Source organism: Pelobates fuscus, chromosome 2 (genome assembly GCF_036172605.1).
Source record: "Pelobates fuscus isolate aPelFus1 chromosome 2, aPelFus1.pri, whole genome shotgun sequence".
In the NCBI taxonomy this organism is placed as follows: domain Eukaryota; kingdom Metazoa; phylum Chordata; class Amphibia; order Anura; family Pelobatidae; genus Pelobates; species Pelobates fuscus.
In genome coordinates this window covers 306133453-306149842 of record NC_086318.1, presented here as the reverse complement: position 1 = coordinate 306149842, position 16390 = coordinate 306133453, and the positions used below count along the sequence as shown (strand labels likewise).

The following is a 16390-nucleotide window of genomic DNA, read 5'->3' as shown; positions in this document are numbered from 1 at the left end:
CACGGGCAATCAGTGGTGCCCGGTCACAGTATTCGACACCTTTTTGGCCTCCCTCACAGGTCTCAATCAAAACACCCCACTACTCGCACTCCAAGGTCTACCCTTAACAACGGCCAAGTTCATTCAGTACGTCAGAACTCTGTTCATCCGACTCGGCCTCAATCCCACAGGATTTTCCGGTCACTCGTTCAGAATCGGAGCCGCTTCAGCAGCCTCTAGTCATGGCGTACCATCTCACATAATTAAAAGATTAGGTCGGTGGAAATCAGCGGTTTACACCACTTACATTCCACAACCAGAAATAGAACTAAGATCAGCATTCAAAGGTCTTGCTATGTAATCTGTGTATAAATAAAATGAATTGTTTACTCCAACCTTTTTGCCCTCTTTTATTTCAGGCCTACCTCATACGTCGGTTACGGCACACCTCAACCGACTTTCAAACTCTGGTATAATCAGTACACTTACGGCTTATGTCCCCGACTACAAATAGTAAGGCATAGCCTGTAGTTGTGGGAGGGGTTACCCGGCTATAAAAGCTCAGGCCCCCTCTGGTTCAGCACTGGAATAGCCGGGTTCATCCCTCCCACCACAACCCTCTATAAACCATTCCTGGGTGGGCCCTCTTTTATTTCAGGCCTACCTCATACGTCGGTTACGGCACACCTCAACCGACTTTCATACTCTGGTATAATCAGTACACTTACGGCTTATGTCCCCGACTACAAATATATATATATATATATATATATATATATATATATATATATATAAATAATAGTAAAATATAAATAAGTAAATTAAAATAAATTAAATAAAAAATATATATATATTTTAATGAGATATATATATATATGTAATTATATTCTAACTGTATTTTGATATTAATATATATTTATATCAAAATACACTTAGAATAAAAATATATTTATACATCTATGTATATATAAATTAAAACATATTCAAAATATATATATATCCATTGACATAAATACTTTGATAAATATATTATTATTATTTTATTATTTATATAGCGCCATCACATTCCGTAGCGCTGTACAATAGGTGGACTAACAGACATGTAATTGTAATCAGACAATTGGACGTACAGGAACAGAGAGGTGGAGGGCCCTGCTCAATGAGCTTACATGCTAGAGGGAGTGGGGTATAGTGACACACAGGGTAAAAGTAGGAGTATAAAGTAGGTTGTTAGAAAAGTATTCAATGAGGGTTTAGTAGGTAATTTTTGACAATTGCAGGAGAGGAGTCATGGGGGATAAAAACCTACTAACAGTTTAATTGATATTGTGGCGAAACCAACCTCGCCACTGGGCCCTGGAGAAGCCTGTTTGCTAGCCTCCTACCTGCTGACTATGGCCCTGGGTTATTTGGGGCATATTGTACTTTATATTGCTGCTACTGGCCCTTTAAAATCAGCGATGGACATATTGGGACTTTTGGGACTACTGTCCCTTTAAGACTGTGGAGCATATTGCAGTATACTGCCTTTAATATTACATATGTATTTATGTGTTGAGTTTAACCTGGGATATGTATGCAGCATTCCTCTGATTGTTCGGTAGAATCACTCCATTCATTATATTGAGTGAAACTACCGAAGAACCAGACCACCCAGGAATAAGTGTGCCTCCAATTACAGTTTGCAACAATGTTGCAAACGGGTAATTGGCAATCAGTGTAATATATTCTTTGTCCTCTGGGTGGCCGCCATTCGGGAAACAAACACGTGGCGGCGGCCATCTTAAACTACCGAACAGCGGTGTTTTGCCGTCGAGTGTCTGGAACTAAAATCGGACACTTGACTAGGCAAACACCGCTGAGACCTCCATACTTCCAGAAATTCGTATAGAAACTACCGAATGACCCGCCGTTCGGTAGAAAGAACCCCACAAACAAGGGAATTCATTCAAACCCTCTCCAGGCTCTATAACACAGGCAATTCGTCTGTTTTCATTCCCTTGTTTGTGACCGACCGCAGGGCCAAAATGCATGGAACTGTTTTCGGATACTTTACCCATGCGGTCGGTCAAATCTTTGGAACCCCATATCTCACGAACCGTTCATCCGAATGACTTGAATTTTGAATATGTTGTCCCCCTGAATAAGGGCTATCCAGCGATGCTGGATTTAAAGGTGTACCCCCGGGTTTTGGGGTACATCCAGAACTTGGCTGAAAAGGTGTACCGGATAATTGGGTTTAATGTTGTTATCTGAGGGGAGGGGATGTGTGGGCTGAACCATGTATGTGATTGGATATTTTATGCCTCCCCATGGGTGTGGACTGTATGTGTATTATTGTAATAAAAGCCGGGCTGGATGAGCCAGTCCAGAGTTCCTGTTTTACCCTCAAAGTGATGTGTCGTCTCATTATTGGGGGAAGGATTTATTGCATGCTGTTCCAGTTGACTGCTAGGAGTACAAGCCTATTCGTATGGTTCCTATTCAATGGTCTACAGTATTCATATGCTTGGGGAGAATTTAAAGGTTTCTCGGATTCGGTGATTGTGGTGTCTGCCAGAGTGCTTGGAGTCCTCAGGAAGCACTAGGAGCATCCATTAACGGAGGTACCAAGTCGGGGTGCCAGGTGATCCGTTACATTGGTGGCAAGCGGTGGGATGGCGTCCTAGTGTGAGGTAAAGCAGCTCGGAGACACAGTTCGTTTGGATTACAAAGGGAGGACAACGCTAGTACCCGTACAGCGTCCCTATCAACAAAAGAAGCAACTGCAGCAGAGCAAGCATGGCGCCTGGCTACACTCAGGAGCGGTTGGACAGAGAGATTGCCATACGGCTGGCTTTCTTTGGACCCAACCCCTCTGAGAAAATTGTGCAGTTCATAAGGGAATCAACGGCAGATTTCCTGCAGCGCCTAGCAGATTTAGACAAAAAGAGAGCTGAAGGGGTCGTCCTTCCTCCCCAGCGGCAGTCTACGGTTCAGGGAGAGGAACCTGTTATCCCCTCTCCCCAGCGGCTGAAGGTGTGTAAGGGAGAGGAGTTTGTTACCCCCTCTACCCACCGACAACCTAACCCACCAAGGGGAGACAGTAAACCCCTCACCAGCGCAGATGGGACCGTGGTCTCTGCGCCCTGCCTACAGGGAGTACAGAGGGTCAGCCCTGCTCCCCAGCTGCTGAAAGTGTGTAAGGGAGAGGAGTTTGTTACCCCCTCTCCCCAGCGGCAGCTTAGCGCACCAAGGGGAGACAGTAAGCCCCACACCAGCGCAGATGGGACCGTGGTCTCTGCGCCCAAGTTACAGGGAGCTGAAGGGGCCGTCCTCCCTCCCCAGCGGCAGTGTGATTTGTTGGGAATTGGGAGCCCAGTCTCCATTCCCCAGCGGCAGTGTGAATTGCAGGGAATTGGGAGCCCAGTCTCCATTCCCCAGCGGCAGGCTGAGTTACAGGGGGCAGAGGTAGTTGGTCCTACCCCCCAGCAGCAGAGTGATATGCCGGGAAGGCAGTGTGAAGTGCAGGGAGAGGAGAGCAGCGTCCTCCCTCCCCAGCGGAAGGCTGAGTTACAGGGGGCAGAGGTAGTTGGTCCTACCCCCCAGCAGCAGCGTGATTTTTTGGGAATAGAGAGCCCAGTCTCTATTCTCCAGCAGCAGGACACTGAATTGGGAGGAGAGACAGTCGGTCTCCCTCCACAAAGACTGAAAGTAGGCATGGGAGAGGAGATTGTTACCTCCTCTCCCCAGCGGCAGATCATCAATGGGCAGAGTGTTCTAATGGGAGAGGAGATTGTTACCACCTCTCCCCAGCGGCGGATCATCAATGGGCAGAGTGTTCTAATGGGAGAGGAGCTGGTTACCACCTCTCCCCAGCGGCAGCTTAATGCACCAGGGGGAGACTGTAAGCCCCACACCTGTGCAGATGGGACCGTGGTCTCTGCACTTCCAGCACAGGGGGTAGGGACGGTCGGTCCTGCCCCCCCACAACAGGGCTGTTTAGCCAAAGGGGAGACAGTCTGTCTCCAGCAGCAGAGCTGTGTAACTAAAGGGGAGACAGTCGGTCTCCAGCAGCAGAGCTGTGTAACTCAAGGGGAGACAGTCGGTCTCCAGCAGCAGAGCGGTGTAACTCAAGGGGAGACAGTCGGTCTCCAGCAGCAGAGCTGCGCAGCTAAAGGGGAGACAGTCGGTCTCCAGCAACCAGGCTCCAACCAGACTACTCCTGTAGTAGTGCTGGCACCAGGGCAGAGTACCGCTGGTCTCTGCCCACTCAGCAACCCACCAAAACAGCCTACCAGTCCCCCACACAGCCGGGGTGAGGCACCTGGACCTGGACAAGTTTTTCCATTACTCAGGTGTAGTAACCATTTATTGTGGGTGGGCTGTACTGCTGTTTCTGTTTTGTGGGTGGGCTGCTGGACTAACAAGGGCACTGACCGGCAAGAGGTCAGGTACCCTGTTAGTCTGTTTGGAAAAGGGGAGAAATGTGGCGAAACCAACCTCGCCACTGGGCCCTGGAGAAGCCTGTTTGCTAGCCTCCTACCTGCTGACTATGGCCCCTGGGTTATTTGGGGCATATTGTACTTTATATTGCTGCTACTGGCCCTTTAAAATCAGCGATGGACATATTGGGACTTTTGGGACTACTGTCCCTTTAAGACTGTGGAGCATATTCCAGTATACTGCCTTTAATATTACATATGTATTTATGTGTTGAGTTTAACCTGGGATATGTATGCAGCATTCATCTGATTGTTCGGTAGAATCACTCCATTCATTATATTGAGTGAAACTACCGAACAACCAGACCACCCAGAAATAAGTGTGCCTCCAATTACAGTTTGCAACAATGTTGCAAACGGGTAATTGGCAATCAGTGTAATATATTCTTTGTCCTCTGGGTGGCCGCCATTCGGGAAACAAACACGTGGCGGCGGCCATCTTAAACTACCGAACAGCGGTGTTTTGCCGTCGAGTGTCTGGAACTAAAATCGGACACTTGACTGGGCAAACACCGCTGAGACCTCCATACTTCCAGAAATTCGTATAGAAACTACCGAATGACCCGCCGTTCGGTAGAAAGAACCCCACAAACAAGGGAATTCATTCAAACCCTCTCCAGGCTCTATAACACAGGCAATTCGTCTGTTTTCATTCCCTTGTTTGTGACCGACCGCAGGGCCAAAATGCATGGAACTGTTTTCGGATACTTTACCCATGCGGTCGGTCAAATCTTTGGAACCCCATATCTCACGAACCGTTCATACGAATGACTTGAATTTTGAATATGTTGTCCCCCTGAATAAGGGCTATCCAGCGATGCTGGATTTAAAGGTGTACCCCCGGGTTTTGGGGTACATCCAGAACTTGGCTGAAAAGGTGTACCGGATAATTGGGTTTAATGTTATCTGAGGGGAGGGGATGTGTGGGCTGAACCATGTATGTGATTGGATATTTTATGCCTCCCCATGGGTGTGGACTGTATGTGTATTATTGTAATAAAAGCCGGGCTGGATGAGCCAGTCCAGAGTTCCTGTTTTACCCTCAAAGTGATGTGTCGTCTCATTATTGGGGGAAGGATTTATTGCATGCTGTTCCAGTTGACTGCTAGGAGTACAAGCCTATTCGTATGGTTCCTATTCAATGGTCTACAGCATTCATATGCTTGGGGAGAATTTAAAGGTTTCTCGGATTCGGTGATTGTGGTGTCTGCCAGAGTGCTTGGAGTCCTCAGGAAGCACTAGGAGCATCCATTAATGGAGGTACCAAGTCGGGGTGCCAGGTGATCCGTTACAGATATGCTTTCTGGAAGAAGTGAGTTTTCAATGATTTTTTTGAATGAGTGGAGACTGGGTGAAAGTGTTACAGAAAAGGGAAGGGAGTTCCACAGAAGCGGTGCAGCCCAGGAGAAATCTTGGAGGCGAGCATCAGAGGTGGGCGTACGGACAGAGTATATACATAGGTCTTTGGCAGAGCGTAGGGGCCTCAATGGGACATATTTGTGTATTAGGGAGGATAAGAAGGTTGGAGCAGCATTATGTAGGGACTTGTAAGCAAGCATCAGAATTTTAAATTGAGCCCTATATCTAACTGGAACCCAATGCAGGGACTGACAAAGCGGAGAGGCGTGGAAGGTGCAAGCGGACAGGAAAATGAGCAGCGGTGCAATCTGGGAACTATATATAAATAGTGCTAGCAAATTAAATTCTCTGGACTTGCGGCCTGGGTTTTCAGACCCCTCAAATTGCAATCAATAAAATTACTTATACAAAAAGATAAGTCCTGCGCTCACTCCCATCACTCCTGGGCGGCAGCAACGACCACAGTACACATCAGCTCCAATACATATAGTAAAAACCAAAGAAAAAAAAGTTACCTGCACTCTCTCCTTAATCCCTATGTATATTTAAACAAATGGAGGTCATTTAGTTACTCTAATGGCAACTAGAGGGAATGCCCGCCTGCCAACGTCAAGGCAGACCCCCCTAGACGGGTCCTACTCTGACCCTTCACCTTGCTTCCTTGAGCTTCTGGCAAAGATATCTCTAATGAGACAGAAAGGCGTATTTTTTTATATACACCCCTATATACTTATTAGCCCTTGATAGGGAACACATGGGATGGGCGGCAGCATTGTAACCTAACTGTGTGATACAAAAGGTGGCAGCCTAATAAGTATATAATATAAAAAATATATTATATAAATAGATAAATAAAATGTCATTCTAAGTGTGTGTATATATATATATATATATATATATATATATATATATATATATATATATATATAAAATATTTAAATTATTTTTAAATTTGTAAATTTACTTTTATTTTCTTATTTATATTTTATAATATATACAATATATATATATATATATATATATATATATATAGTTATGATATATTTAATTCTAAGTGTATTTTTATATTAATAAATGTATATATATATAAACATACATACATACATACATACATATAAATTATATTTTGATTTAATAACATTTTAATTTTTTTTATTTTACAGAAGCAGGGAGACTGCCTGTCAGGCAGATGCATGGATGCCTATTGTGGCCATGTGACCACTCTTTCAGAGCGATCACATGGCCCGCAGGGGCCTAATTTGCCAAGGGGGGGATTGTTTGGGCTGTCAGACAGTCCCTTCAGACCAGGAGCAACGACGGCGGGGGAACGGTGGCGATCGGGTAAGTAATAAGGACGGCATAGAACGCCCGCCATCCTTAAGGGGTTAACATATATATATATATATATATATATATAATAGCATCCACATATCTACATCTTCATACACTAGACCAGGTGTCAGCAACCTATACTTTATGTGCCATTGCACGGCAATTAAGTCTGCCAGAGACAAACAGGCTCTGGCCTATCAGTAGTCCTGGTGGGAATTCAGATATTTGCTAGTGCAAACAGAGTGGTGACAATCCTCAATTTACACATTTACACTTTACACAACACTTTGAGGAAGCGATTTTTAGATCACTTTCTCCCAGCACTTGTGAATGGGAATGCACACTGGAGAAGAACAGCCTGCAGCAGCTGTTGCAGCTCCTGACCTTGACCTGTACCTGACTGGCCCAGTCCCCATTGGACCCGATGGAAGCCACTCAAACTGCTAGATATACAGAGAGCTGCAGGATAAGCCTCCTCTCATAAAAATAATAGAAACAAACCACAACCCAAATACACACAGTACTCACAAACAAGACACCAATGACAATCATGACAAACCAATCATGTCCACCAAGTCCTCCACACCTAAAATAGCTAAACGCACACAATACCTTTTTAATCCTTAACCCTCCTAACCTCACCTACAATTCTCACAGCTCAATTCTCCATATCTTAAAAACACAGCACCTATTCTCCTACTAATGATCTCACTTCTATTTTTCACTCTCTCTCTCACTTCCCTCATTATTAAAATAATTATATCCTTTTACTTACCTGTTCCTGCTGACACCATCTTCATTGCTTCCTCTCTGCTTCCCTCATCTCTGTATTCATCACATGCACTTTACTCAAATTTATCCAGCCTTACTCCACAAACCCCTCCTAAATCCCCTAAATACAAGCTCTCGTTCCCAACATTTAAATCTGATATCCATTCCATGTAAGTCTTGCTATAATTCCTCCTTTAATGCTGCCCTCTGGAATGCACGCTCTGTGTGCAGCACCGTTAAATCAACTTCCATCCATGACCTATTTATTTCACACTCCCTAAACCTACTTGCACTAACAGAAACATGGCCCTCTCCCTCTGATACTGCTTTTTGGCAGCAGAGAGATCCTTTTTCTTCCCCATATTGCATGAAAATGGTGCTCTGCTTAATAATGTGGAACACCCTCCTTTAATAGTTTTTCCTTAAAGTGGGCTCACCTGTCAATCTAATTATCACAGGTGTCAGAGATTGTTTTCAATGATCAAAAGAGCCCTGAGACACAATGCCATCCGTGAGTTAAACTGAAAGACAAAATATTTAATCTTTGTGACACTTAAATAGAATTTGCATAATAATTTGGAACAGGGTGTAATTCTACTTGACCTCTCTGCTGTCTTTGACACCGTTGATCATGCGCTCCTTCTTCAAACTCTTCAATCGCTCGATCTCTGACTCTGTCCTCTCATGGTTTTCCTCTTATCTCTCCCAACGCTCATTCAGTGTCTCCTTTTCCAAGAATACCTCCTCTCCTTGTCCTGTCTTGGTTGAGTCCCCCAAGGCTCTGTCCTTGGTCCCGTTATATTTTCTCTTTATACTGCCTCTCTTGGCAAACTCATTGCCTCTTATGGATTCCACTACCACCTGAACGCTGATGACACCCAGATATATCTCTCCTCCCTGGACCTCTCCCCTGCCATCCTGCAACATGTCACTGCTTGCCTTTCTTCCATCTCTGACTGGATGTCCTCCCACTTTCTGAAACTCAATCTCTCTAAAACTGAACTCCTTGTCTTTCCTCCTCCTATTACTGATCCTCCTCTCTCGCTCTCCCTTGAAGTCAGTGGTATCCACATAAGCCCGTCCTTGCAAGCATGCTGTCTTGGCGTCATACTTGACTCTGGCCTCAACTTTGAGCCTCACATCCAGTATGTTGCCAAATCCGGAAGATTCCAACTTAAAAACATAGCCTGCATCCGCCCCTGTCTTACAAAACATGTTATCAAGGAGCTTGCCCATGGATTATTGTAACCCTCTCCTGATTGGTCTTCCCAAAAGCCGTATTGCCCCACTACAGTCTGTAATAAATGCTGCCGCCAGACTGATTTTCCTCTCTAGTCAGTCCTCTCACACCTCATCCCTCAAAGTGCTAACCCATACATATAAAGCACTGAACAATCCTAGCCCCTCTTATATCTCTTCACAGATCCATAGGTATGCCCCGTCTCTGTCCCTCCGCTCCGCTTTGCCTGTGACCTTCTCCTGTCCGCTGCTTACACCCATATGGCCAACTCGCGCTTGCAGGACTTCTCGCGGGCGGCTCCCTTCCTAAGGAATAGCTTTCCTAACCCCATCAGACTCTCCCCTAGTCTTCAATCGTTTAAGAAGTGCCTTAAAACCCATCTCTTTAGGAAAGCTTATGGCCTCCCAGAGTTATCTCTACCTTACATACCTGTCTCTTGCTCTCTCCTAAAGGGCAGCACTATACTCTCTCCTCCAGCTCTGCTTTGCTCCCACCTTATTTGATTGATATTTCCTGTGCTAATGTGTTTTATACCTCACCTCCTATAGACTGTAAGCACGTTTGAACTACTTTATATTGTTCCTGTATGTTTTCTTGTAATTGTCCTATTTATAGTTAAATCCTCCCTCTCATAATATTGTAAAGCGCTGTGGAATCTGTTGGAGCTATATAAATGGTGGTGATAATAATAATAATAATCCACATACATGCACACAACCCCACAAGCAGCCTCACAAGGCAATACCACAAGCAGCCCCACACATACACACACCCCCAAACACACAATGTGACATATTATACATACACAGAATACCGCAAGCAATCCCCATACGCAGCCATATTCATAAGTATCATACACAATACCACAAACTACTCATGAACATATACAATATAACAGCCCACACACGCACAAACACAATGCTGCAAAGCAAGTGCAGCATACATAAATAACTAGTAATAAATAACACAACTAATAACTAACTAATAAATAACAAAAGCATAACTAATACTGCAACATACAAACCTCAATTTAAAAAAATAACACGCCAAAGATCTTATTTTGGTACGGTACAGGTTGCCTACCCCTGCACTTGACCTAGTTTTCATACACTAGACTCAATTTTATATTTTTGGGTAAACTTTTTAAATGATTTTTTTTTTTTAATATTAAAATATCCAAAAAATATCATTTGTGGTCGGAAACCATAGCTGATTGTGAATTAGATAAATGCTAAATTATAATAAGAGTTATGTTATTGCACTATAAGTCAGTAATGGTGTGCCAGAACCAACGAGTGGTTAGGCCTGTAATAAAGAGGGCCCACCTACTTAGAGTGATGATATTTGAAATATTAACCAAAAGGGTGAGGAGGGAGGGTAACGCTGGAACTCGAGTGCAGGTAAGGGGAGGAGGTCTGGGTTTAAATAGAGACCGGACCACTCCACCCACAAGTACAGGCTGGCGCCTTTACATTTGTGGTAGGAAACCATAGCGGATCGTGAATTAGATAAATGCTAGATTATAATAAGAGTCATATTATTATACTATAAGTCTGTAGTGGTGTTCCGGAACCAACGAGTGGTTAGGCCTGTAATAAAGAGGGCAAACATAATAAGCAATACTTTGTGAAACCAGAAACGATACTTACAAAGCCATGGTATTAAAAGCATATCTAATTTATTTTTCTGGACGTGGTATGTACCTGCAATATGAGGAATGAGTGACCGGAGTAAGAGGTTGGACTAAAACCCAACCCAACTAGCAGAGTTCGCAGATACAGAACGAACTTGTGTGTTGTTAGTGGTTTACCGTGTAATTGGAGTAGTGGTGAAGCATTTGACAAGCCTATAAGTGTACTAGCGAGTGAGTCTAGAACCTTGACCGGGCACCATGGTGAATGTGTTGGATAGTAAGGAAAAAAACTCATAAAGGATTAGTGAGTTTAGACTAGGTGTGGTGGATGAATGAGGAGCCGAAAAGTTGATTATTAAATGTAGTATATTGGAAAAGTTTGCAGTAGTGATGCCCAGTGGGCTGGTTCTCCAGCTAGAAAAAGGCGGCACAGTGAAAAGGCCAATCATGAAGCTTAGCAACGACACAGCCTGTGTGTTACACAAGGCAGATTGGAGATTAGTACATTCGAGTTCCCTGAGGGGATTGTAACTAATCCTGTGTGAAACCCGTGAGTGAAACCATCGGTAAGAAATTGAATTAGGTGTGGTAAAGGGTGCTGCGACAAACATTGCTGCAAAGTAGTAGTTAACTGGTGACAGTCATTGCCTAGGGAACAATCTATTTGGGCACATGGTTTTTGAATGTGCCCGGAAACACAGGGAGCAAACATGCAGCAGTCTGCAGGCGCTGTACCTGCAGCCGCCGGCGTTAAAGTTGTTGCAAACTTGAGATTTGCCCAAAAAGACAATGGGTTTCCCCAACTTGTCTTTCAGATCCCATTGTCTGGGCTTGGCAGGCTGGGGTAAGGAGGCCGGGCTGGTGGACGGGACACTAGCTTCATTGGGGCATAGATTCGTTGCATGAATGGATGATGAGCAAACTGCACAAGCTGGCACTTGTAGACCGGCAAAATGTCTACAAAATAGTTCTGCATCAAGGGAACTCCAATCAGTTTTAATGCTGACCTGGGCTATTTCCTGCCTTTGCGGAAATTGACTTGTGATAGTAAAAAAAAACGCAAATACTTATGTACATATGCCTGAGGTCGACCAGCTTGTGCAAGTACAAGTCGAACTCTTCATGTCTTTGGGGAAAAACGGAACATATTACATCCTTAAACAACCCAAATGTTAAAACAAACTCTGGGATAGATAGTGTTTTGTTGAGCCTAGGGTCCCGTGCCTTCACTACAACAGACAAGTATTACTTGTTGTCAATGACGTCCTGTGATGCTATGAGCAAGGACACCAGGTTGACATCTTTGCCCTCCAAGATGTCCTTTCTCTGCGTCAAAGGAACTAGATGGGCTGGCGTGATTATGTTACTGGTGGAGGCTGAGGGCTGGTTAGCAACCATAAGAGTATTACCCTGCACTCCAACACTCGCACCAAATTAGTAATTACGGAGTGCAGGTCAGCCAAACTGGGTTGAACAACTCCTTCATGACTGGGACCAGGGGTTCCAGAGTCTGCCTGAGACCTTAACAGTCTAAAGAATTCAACCTACCTGACCGTGCGTGGGTAGGCTATATTTTTTATCTTTAATTCAGCTGTAATAGTCCATGATCTTAATGAACTAGCACTTGCTGAGTCCCCTTGCCTGGAGGGAGAATCGTTCCTAGCAGGATACTAGGTAATAATAGGTCGTCACCTTGAATGCACTTGCTGGAAATTCTAAGTAGGAAGCATAGACAAAGGGTAACATAGTGTTAACGATAGGTGAAGTGAAATGTTGGACTGTCCGTAGCTAATGCCAGGAGGCGAAATTGTATTAACAGTAGGTGAATTTGGTGACCTAGTTAGACGCCAAGTGGCGAGAGAGGCTTTAACTATGAATTGGCACGTGGGCGTAAATACCCTCTAGCGTATTGCCAGGGAGCACTCCTTAGGTGACATAACAAATAGTCAATAAGGCTGGGTGTGACAGGTGAGGCCCTCACTGTACCAATGAGCGAGGCACTAACTATGCATTGCATTTGATGGGCGAATGTACCTCGAGTTGAGGATGGGAGTTGGCCTCGCTGGACCACTGATGGTGAAGAAACCTAGTAAGTCATACCTAGTTGGGCCTAGTGTATAGCTAGAGAAGAAGCCAGTCCTGGTTACTACGTACTTATAGCAGTGTCTAATTTGTACCTTAGTCAAGTAACTGGACTTGTATAGGTGAGGTTGTAGCAAGAAACTGGAGTGTCTACTAAAATAAGAGAAAAGTATCTATGTAAACTCCCACTAGGGCCTACATCCTAAAAATAGAATAGGTGAACCAATGCCTATCTCCTGATTCTCAAATGCCAAATGAGGCTGCGGGTAATGAATACCTGGGACAAGACCTGTCGACAAGACCTAATTTATAACTTCCAACAAATAAAAATACCTGCAGTCAAGAAACAATTCGAATTATAGCCACTTACTAAGAAGTCTAGCGGCAAGAATGACCTTTAATATTTCCCTAGAGCGGCAATTCTTGCGGGCTTGGATGGACGAACGCCAGTACCTACATGGAGATAGGACTAAAATCAACGACTATAATAATAAACCCCAACATTTTTTTTCACAAATAATAATACCTTGAAGCAAACAATACCCTAAACCAGTACCAATATTTAGCAGAAAGACACTTGCTAATTAATTCACGAAAGGTAGACCAAATGAGGCTGAAGCAAACGTAAAAAACAATAAATACTTGATATGTTTGAATTTGTACGTACAGGTTGTAGGAACTATAGTGCATATAACTGTCCCCGTGAAAACAACAGTCTAGATTAAGGAAACAAACCTCAATCAGGGATTAATCACCTTAATCAGAAATTAATCAGACACAGACATTAGACACAGTAATTAACACAAAACAATTGTTGTAAACAAGGCCACAAGGTGGCGATATTAACACAGCAACCTTCAAATATATGCTAAACGAAAAGCTGAAATCCAGTTAAAACGAGGGGAATGAAAGCGTAAGCCCTTACCCTTTATTTTAAGACAGCTTCATAAAGATCCGAAATGAAAGTGCCGAACGCGGCCCGAAATAGCAAGATTCATGCGAGCAATATTGCCCGTACGTTTAGGGGTAGTTAAAACTGCCAAACAACTTGTTCGGTTAAACAAATGCTGACACGTGGCAAGTTTAAATGTGAGAACTAACTCCACGTGGCGAATCCAGGGTGTATGCGGGGACGGGGGGGACGGGAGAGGGTATGGGGGGTCCTGTAAAGTGGTGCCGGGGAACCAGGTGAGTCGGATGGGACCCGAGCCACTGGTCCAGACAGCATGATGAGAGGCACCCGTCTGGCAAACTCTCTGTTTAGAGACAGAGCTCGTGGAACAGACAGGTGCCTGGCAGCAGCAGACACTCAATGACAGCTTGACCTCCGTGAAGTGATCAGGACCTCCCACAGGCTTAACTCAGAAGTGAAAGACCCACAGCAATGCTGGAAATCGAGTGCAGGTAAGTAGATGAGGTCTGGGTTTACATAGGCTGAATAACTCCTCCCACAACTTCAGGCTAATACCTTTACGTATATAAAAAATATATCAATATATCAACATGTTTAAATATTTTTACAGAATTTCATATCATTTGAGAAGCTTATTTAAAAATATTAAATCAAGGCCAGCTAGCTCTGTACCATAAAGCTGTGAAACAACACAGATTGTGTACTTATTTCAAAGTCTTCTACAAAATAAGAATGCTTTCTTTTTTTTGTAAACCTTCCTTTACTGGAACATGCCCTTCTTCACAACAGCTTAAACCTTCTTACCTTCAGGGGATAAAACATTTTAAAACATTTGGCAAGCTATAGTTTCACCCTGAAACTATGTCTCTGCTGCTTGACTCTTGTGCCTCCTAGCTTCCGTTCTTCTCTGCAGCGCAGTACAACAAAGGGTTAGTTGGAGGTTGAAAGCTACCTGGGCCACTGGTGACCCCTCTTGATAATAGCGAACTAGCCATAAGGGAGATTTTTAATCTCCCCACTGGCCACAGAGCTCTCTCTCCAAGATGGACTTGCAAGGGTAGATCTCTTGATGTTTTCTTCTTTGCAGTGCAGTATAAGGAAGGGTAGACAAGAGTTTGCTGGTAGGCTGAGACCATCTGCTGATGATCTCACCCTACTAACATGCATCCATTAAGAAAAACACTCTTACCCTAATAATGGTATCAGAAAGTAAGAAGTCCCAGACATTCTTGCCCCCAGAACAACTTTAATAAGCATAAATTGTTATGCAGGTGTTTCTTTAATAAACTCTTACTATATTCTCTGGTAAAACTAATGTTATGCGCTGTATCTTCCTCAAGGCTATCAAGGCAATTGCCTTGGGCAGCACTTTCCAGGGGGCGGCAAAAAACGCTGCCCCCAAATGCTCCCAAATGCCCCCAATGCCTTGTTTTAAGAGCTGGCTGGCTGGCCACCTTTGGGGCCCCCCAAGGCGGGTGGCCAGTTCTGTGTCAGGCGCGCAAAGCAGGCAGAGATGGTGCTGAGCCCTTCCTGCTCAGCTCCGTTGCATGCTGCATAGTAATGCCGTAAGCCAGAAAATAACGTCACTCCTGCTCCCGGTATTACTCTGTGGCGCACGAGGGAGGTGAGCAGGAAGAGCTCAGCACCCCAGCTGCCTGCTTTGTGCCCCCGACCACCTGTCTGCCTGCACGCCTGCCTGTCTACCCAACAACCTGGCCATCAGCTAGCCCTGCAGCCCCACTGATCCACCGGTGAAAATATCCACCCTGCTCTCCCAAAGATAGGGAGGCTGGGTGGATTTAAATTAAAATAAAAAAATAACAGTAATCTGTGAGTGTATGTGTGTCTGTCAGTGAATGTGTGTGTGTGTATAGCTGTCAGTTTGTCTGTGGGTGAGTAGGTGTGTGTCTGTCAGACTGAGACAGCGTGTGTGTCTGTGAGTGAACGTGCATCTGTGAATGAGTGAGTGTGTTTGTCTGTCTGTCCGTGTATGTCTCTGAGCAAGTAATGGAGTAAGTGGATGTCTGTCCATGTATGTCTCTGAGTGAGTGAGTGTATGTCTGTCAGTGTGTGTCTGTGAGTGAGCGTGTGTTTCTGTCAATGAATGCGTGTGTGTCTGAGTGATTGTGTGTGTGTGTCTGTCAGTGTGTGTCTTTCAGTGAATATGTGTATGTCTGTCAGTGTGTGTCTGTGAGTGAGTGAATGTCTTTCAGCCAATGTGGGTAGGGATGTGTCTGTGAGTGATTACGTGTATGTCAGTGAGTGTGTGCGTGTCTGTCCGTCTGTCTGTTAGTGAGTGATTGTGTGTTTGTCAGTGTATCTGAGAGTGTGTTACTGTCAGTGAGTGGGTGTATCCGTGTGTGTCTGTCAGTCAAAATGTGTGTTAGTCTTTAACAGGAAGAGGTGTGGCTTTGACAGGAAGGGGCAGGGGAAATGTAAATTAGGGGTGCCCAAGTTCCATCATGCCTAGGACAGCACAGATCCAAAATACACCACTGTATATAAATATTATGTAGATACCATTAACAGAAGAAAACTTAGTAGCCATCAAATATCAAAAAACATAAAGGAAAAAATAATAATTGTGTATTTAATGG

At 44.3% G+C, this 16390-nt stretch overlaps 1 protein-coding gene across 1 annotated transcript in view; it reads right to left on the bottom strand.

Moving 5' to 3' along the window:
• Positions 1-16390, bottom strand: part of LOC134585806 (amine sulfotransferase-like) — a 117277-nt gene that overhangs the window by 14795 nt on the left and 86092 nt on the right. The window lies entirely within an intron of this gene.